Below are 6,956 nucleotides of genomic sequence, written 5' to 3'. Positions count from 1 at the left end.
CCGCCCTCACAGCAAGGAGGGTGTTTGGCCTCTTTAGCCCAGAGAACAGAGGGCTGAGAGGGCATCGCATAAATGCCTCAAAGGCGGGTGTCAAGAGGATGGTGCCAGGCTCTTTTCGGTGGGGATGAGGAGTTAACGGCCATAAACTAAAGCACAAGAAGTTTCACCTCAACATGAGGAAGAACTTCTTTACAATGAGGGTAACAGGGAGATCATGGACTCTCCGTCTCTTGAGACACTCCAGACCCACACGCTCCCGCTCTGGGTGACCCTGCCTGGATGATCCCCAGAGGTCCCCTCCAACCATAATTGCTTCAGCGAAGAACTTCCCGTAGTTTTCATCTGCGAGGCTGTACAAGAAATTTCTCAAGCATATCTTCTTTATTATGGAGTGTGGGCTGTGGTATGTAGGTCTGTCTGTGTGGTTTATAACAATTCTTTTGCTCTATTTTTAGCCCAGGTAAAACCATCACAAATTCAATATTCAGTAAGGCAGTAACTAAAATTAGAAAAACAGGCTGCAGAGTCAAGGTGACATTGTCACATGAAGGATGCTGATTGTCTTCCTGGAAAGACTAGAAACCAATGATCTGTCATAAAAATAAATGTGATTAATGCACATATTATATTTCTTCCATTTGCATGGGTTAGAGAGTGAAAAAAGATACTACCTGCGCCTGTAAGATGACTGCTTATGTTCTCTGGGTGTTGTCAAACTTAGTGTCATTGTAGAATCATAGATGGAAAAGACCTTTAAGATCATCAAGTCCAACTGTCAACATTGCTCCACCACCATGGTCACCACCAAACCACGTCCTCAAGTGCCATATCCATGTTTTTTAAACACTTCCAGGGATGATGACTTTACCATCTCCCTGAATAGCCTGTTCTAATGCTTTACAACCCTTTCCATGAAGAAAAGTTTTCCTAATATCCAGTCTAAACCTCCCCTGGCACAACCTGAGGCCATTTCCTCTTGTCCTGTCACTTGTTACCTGGGAGAAGAGACCAACCCCCAGGTGGCTTACAGCCTCCTTTCAGGCAGTTGTAAAGAAAAGTAAGATCCTCCCTGAGCCTCCTTTTCCCCAGGCTAAGCACTCCCAGCTCCCTCAGCTGCCTCTCACCGGAGTTGTGCTCCTTCCTCTGCTCCATTGTCCTCCTCTGGACATGCACCAGCACGTGAATGTCCTTCTTGTAGTGAGGGGCTCAGAACTGGACACAGGATTTAAGATGCAGCCTCAACAGTATCACAGAGGAACAATCACTATCCTGTGTACTAAAACATCTCTAACTTAATATCATCTTGCTTAAAAAAGCGAGATGCTTTTTACTGGTTCATGTCAATAAGCAGTTGCTTTCAAAAAGAGCACGGGGAGATGCCTATTGAGTGGGAGAATAGCTGCAAACCCTTCAGAGCATGTATCTGCAAGATCCAGCCCTTAGTACTGGGATCCCACTCCTTGTTTAAATTTCATCTGTCTTCCCACTGCTGGCAATTTCAGACTATGATTTCAGTTAAACTTTGCAGGATGAGATTCTGTCTTTCTACTTCAGTGCCATTAACTTCAATGAAACGGCACCAATCCTTATTCTGATCTTAGTACACAAAATATTCTCCTGTTTTCCCAGCATCCAGATGGCTCCCCAAAAAGTGTGATTCAAAATCCAAACTATAATCTCAGTATTTTCTGCAACTGTCTTATTTCCTGTGGTCTTCTGTCCCCATCTTTAATAAATAATAACAGTAATTTAAAAAATCTTTATCTCCTAGGCTTAGGCTTATCTCCTAGGCTAGAGGTTTGGTGAAAATTTCTGCTTTCCCAGAACAGAAAAGCATAGATCCTATATTTTCAGAATAAGTATATCCATATACTTATATGATATAAATCTACTTGATGCATTATGATGGCATTAATTGGTAAAAAGTGGCTAAGTAGCCCAGCCAACTATAGAACAAGGGCAGCAGATACAGTGCATGACCCAGGTTTGCTGTGTGAAAAGCTGTTTCCCTTAGCATGGCAAATTAACCAAAGGAATTTGATGTCATGCTATTACTGAAGTGTAGTTGCAGGTGGACACCTGTGTTTCTGACAGTTCTCACCTTCATTTCTCCAGTACTGGTAATACTTGTATCATAGCTTACCACTTGTAGAAAGCATGAATTCACTGTCAGAGCAAATTAGGAATGTTTCTAGGGTGCCTGCAAAACACAAAGATTACAATAATTATTTTCTTAAACAACTGAAAGTAGCTGTGTTCTGATTCATGCAGCTCACGCTGTGACAGTTTTTATGTCCAAATTCTGAAGATAGGCAACCAACTGCTAACCAACACCATGGAATATCTTTAAAGTACACATCGTTGAGTGCTTACTTTAACCTTTTCTTAAAGGAAAATGTTACTGAATGGGCAGATCACTCCATAATGACCCATGTGCTATCAGGTGCTGTACTGTGAAAAATCAGTGCTGCTTTTCCAAGTAACCAACAAACTAAGCTATCAAGCAAAGCAGGACAGGTACCTTCATACATTTTAGTTGCCTCTTTGTTCCATTTAAGGAACCCTAAGGAGTTGCAGACATTGTTTGCCTGGTTAAGCAGGGTTTGCAAGTACCTGTTGTCACTGACATGGTATAAAAATCCTGAAGGATACTGGCTGATCTAGTTTTGGTGTCTGTCTCCTGCTCAAATGTCTTCATCTGCTTCTTGATGAGATTTCAGTACAATTGTTATTAATAATTTAGGATACTTTACTAAATTTTATGATCATCTAATTCACATTCAAATTCATATCTGAATATAAATTCACAACTTATTCCTATTTTTGTCTTTCATTCTTACTGGAACAATGTCTGTATATGCTTGTGCTCATTTTGTAGTGATCAACAAGGAGGCATGTAAGGAAAAAAGAGGACTCCTGCTCTAACTAGTAGATGGGGTTCCTTCTGTTATTTGGTTTCATTTATTTGCTGTATTTCTGAAGTGCAAATTAAAGGCATGCTGTTTCCCTGCTTCCTTAGAGAAGCCAAGGATGCATGTATTAATTAAACAATTTAAATGTATGTGTAATTTAAAGAACAGCAAGCCCCCAAATTGAGGAATTTGCAAACTTGTGTACTTGTTCTCTGCAGTTTTTGGAAAGAACACAGACTGCAATGGCAGATCAGCCTAGAATAACAAACCCTGAAAGATTTAGCCTAGAGTTTGCTGTTGAAATGGTTTTTAAACAGCCCTACATCATCATCCCCATATTAAAAATTATGTGGTTTCTGTGGTATTTCAATGCTTTTGTTTTCCAATTTGGCCTTGATGTTCTGATTTACAAAGTGAACTGGCTCCTGCATCCTGGAAGTCCATCCATGTCATTTCCCATTATCTGGTGGCACACTCATTCTCACTGGGGAAGTTCACTGACCTTTGCTATGACCTTACCTGAGCAGAGGTCTTTTTCCTCTGTCAGGCTTTTCACAACCCTTTCTGGCTGCCTGTCCCCCTGTGTTACAGACCAACACACACAGAGACCTGCACATGACTCACGAATTTATAGCCCATTCATGATGCTTGATTTGTGTCCACTGCTGTCCTCCCAACTTCTCCAAAGTGATGCAGGGCTGGGAGAATATGAGGGCAGCAAAGAGGGCACAAGGGGAGGTCAGTGATGTCTCATGGGTCACAGAGCAGCCGTGGAAAAGCAAGAGCAGCTGGCAGCTGAGACAGCTGCAGCTCAGGGACAAAATGGCCACTGAATTTGACATTACTTAATTAAGAGAGCACCTCAGCTTGGGCCCCCTCTCCTCACTTTGCTTCTCTACATTGCAGCACTGGGGGCTGGGCAGTCCCCCTTTCCCAGTGAAGCTCTTGGTAGCTGTCTCCTGTTCAGGCTCATTGAGGACACAATTAAATGCCTCTTTGTCTAGGGAGGGCTGAAACAATGCAAAAATGCCACCCAGGAGCCAGACCACATGCAAATGTGCACTGTTGTGGCTCAGCCAGATGGTACAGTCACTTAGTGAGCTTCTTATATCAAATGCAACAGTTATGTAGGTTGTATGTGTGTATGTGCATGCAAAAAAGAGAAATTGCAAACCCATCACAAACACCTCAAAGATGGCCACAAAAGCATGATCTTAAAAAGTGAATGAAAATCAGCCTTATAGGAAACATTACCTAGAGGAAAAGACAAACCTGTGCTCAAAGCAAAATAGTCTTCCTAAGACCATAGCGGGAAAAAAATCATTGTAAACATCCTTTGTAAATGAACAGAATTGCATTAAATAAATACCTGTTTCCATTTTTGTTCTTTAAGGAAAAATCATGTGGGACTTCAAGTTCTGTCCAATTCTCTAAGTCAAGAGGTTGCAATGTATTTTAAGCCCCCCACCACTCTTTTCCTCTCTATTGGTGCAGATGTAAACTAAACTACTGAAAGGCCCACTCTAGCCACAATCCAGGCTGGAGCAGCCTCACTCAAAGCCAATCCCAAGCAAGATTTAGTTGTGGTGAAAAGGAAGATCCTGCATCCTTTTGTTTTGTTTTATTTGATTGTTCACTCTTGCAGAGTCTGTATTAATACAGGGAATCAAATTTGCGCTATGATGCAAGAATGTTGTAAGAATGGTTCTCTCTGCATTCAAGAACACTCTTCTGGTATCCAAGAATTTTAGCATTTTCCAATGTATGTATATGAAATTGGTTGTTTTATCTTGGGACAAGATCAAAGGGAAACAAGCTGTATCTTTGTAAAAAAAAAAAAAAAAAAGTGTTTTTATAAAAAGCATTCCTATTTAACCAGTAAGTTGCAAGCTTTAAAGGGAGAAACTCTGCTGCTGGAAATATTTGAAAGAATCCATGAATATGTCTGGAGATGAGAAAAATTTTATTCTTTGCTATGGAAACAGAGTAAAAGTCATGGAGTGAAGTTCTGGCCCAGTGAATTCAACAGGAATGTTACTGATATCCAAAGAAATTTCACTCTGTGTCTTCGGAGGGCTATAGAAATAGATTTAATAGTAGTAAAATAGAATTAGTGTTTTATTTCCACTTTAGATACCATGAATAATACTGTGTACCATTAAAATTGCTTTTTATTTTCAAGTTTCAAAATCAAACTAAGATGATCAGGTTTTCAATGACATAAAACACAATGATTCTAAAAATCAGTGAGATACAGGTGTGCAGATCAATTAGAGCTCATACCTACACACCTCTTACCTGGATGCCATACTTTGCACAATGAAGATGTTGCCAGCAACTACCTAAATTCACACTGGAAACTGATAAATCCCTGAAGGATTGCTGAAGATGAGATACTCAGCATTTCTTTACTTCAGCCCCTTTTTTTCTCTACTATAACTTCAAAAGGTGGGGTTTCCTCGCTGTATCTGTGATACCTCTGCTTTCTATCTTAAATTTCCTCTTAGTTTGAAGATTATATCATTTGCAAGGCAGCCACCTCACTTCTGAGCATCTTGTCTATGATGTGTGCTAGCCACTTGAAAAGATGACAGTAGCTCATAATCCCCTCATTGCTACTGTAAGTTGTTGGATAACTTCTGATGTCATCTTTAGAGGCTTTTTGCCTCCAAAACTCAACAAATCAAAGGAAAATATATCCCAAACCACAACAATGCTTGCTTCCCATTTGTGTGCCAATGAGGTAGGCCATGTTCTGAGCTCAGCTGTGCTATATTCATCTAGCTAATGAAACACTGTTAATGAGCATAGCTGTCTTATAGAGACCTTCATGCTGTTCTCCCTGCCTTGCATGAGAGAAATTAAATAGCCAAATGCTCTATGACATTCAATACAATTTGGTGGTTAACACTCACTTACAGTTCTTCTCAGTAAAATGATGTTCAGGGCTGTAAAATGTAGGTCTGTACACTTTGCTCTTTGAGAATAAAAATACCAAGTTAAACACAGAAGAAGATGAAGAAAAAATTATCAGGGAGGAAGAAGATTCTGGATGGATTATCTTTGTTTATGTTAAGAGACTTGAAGGCAGGATTAAAACAGGCAGTCAAAGAATGTGCTTGGCTGCCAAACAAGTAAAGTGAAATATAAGATCCATATGGCAGCATATTAGACAAATAAATGGGAAGATTTATGAATTACTGTTTTGCATCAAACCATCTATAAAGAATTACCAGAAATCAAATTGTACTAAATTGGTAAAATGAACTGTATACCACTGGACAAAAAAAAAAAAAAGAAAAAAAAATTTAAAAATCTTCATGTACTTTTTGAATGTACAAATTTCAGAGATTATGTTTTTGTTTTGCCATCGTAATGTGATTTAAAATTGTATGGTTTAGGAAGAAGTATTTTCTATTGCAATTTCTGTTTTGTCCCTAGGATAAAGATATGCCCCAGTTCTTTAACTTTCAAAACTGTTACGGTATTTGTTTCATCAAGCAGCATTACAAAAGGTTAAGAACTCGATTATATTTTTGTTGTGTTTTTCTTTATTGAACCCTTTGCCTTTGATAAGTACTAATCAAATCACAGCACTGAAATGAATCCCATGGCTGGGTTTAACAGGCTGCCCAGGGCAGTGCGGGAATCACCATCCCTGACAGTGTTCAGAAAAATGCGTGGATGTGACCATGGACATGGTTTGGAGGTGGGCTTGGAAGTGCTGGGATAACAGTTGGGCTCAATGTTCTTAAAGCTCTTTTTCAACTTAAATTATTCTGATTCTGTTCCGGGTACAGGGGGCTACACACCGCTGTGTTTGGGGCGCAGGAGGCCCGAGAGCGCTGTGCTGTGGGGACAGGGGGCCACAGAGCGGTGTGTTCAAGGAACAAGGGGCTACCCACCGCTGTCCTTGGGGACTGGAGGCCCCAGAGCGCTGTGTTCTGGGGACAGGGGGTCACAGAGCGCTGCGTTCGGGGCACAAGAGGCCCCAGAGCGCTGTGTTCGGGGCACAGGAGGCCTCAGAGCGCTGTGTTCGGGACG

This window comes from Ammospiza nelsoni, chromosome 4 (assembly GCF_027579445.1).
Source record: "Ammospiza nelsoni isolate bAmmNel1 chromosome 4, bAmmNel1.pri, whole genome shotgun sequence".
NCBI classification, from domain to species: domain Eukaryota; kingdom Metazoa; phylum Chordata; class Aves; order Passeriformes; family Passerellidae; genus Ammospiza; species Ammospiza nelsoni.
This window is presented reverse-complemented; position numbering follows the sequence as displayed.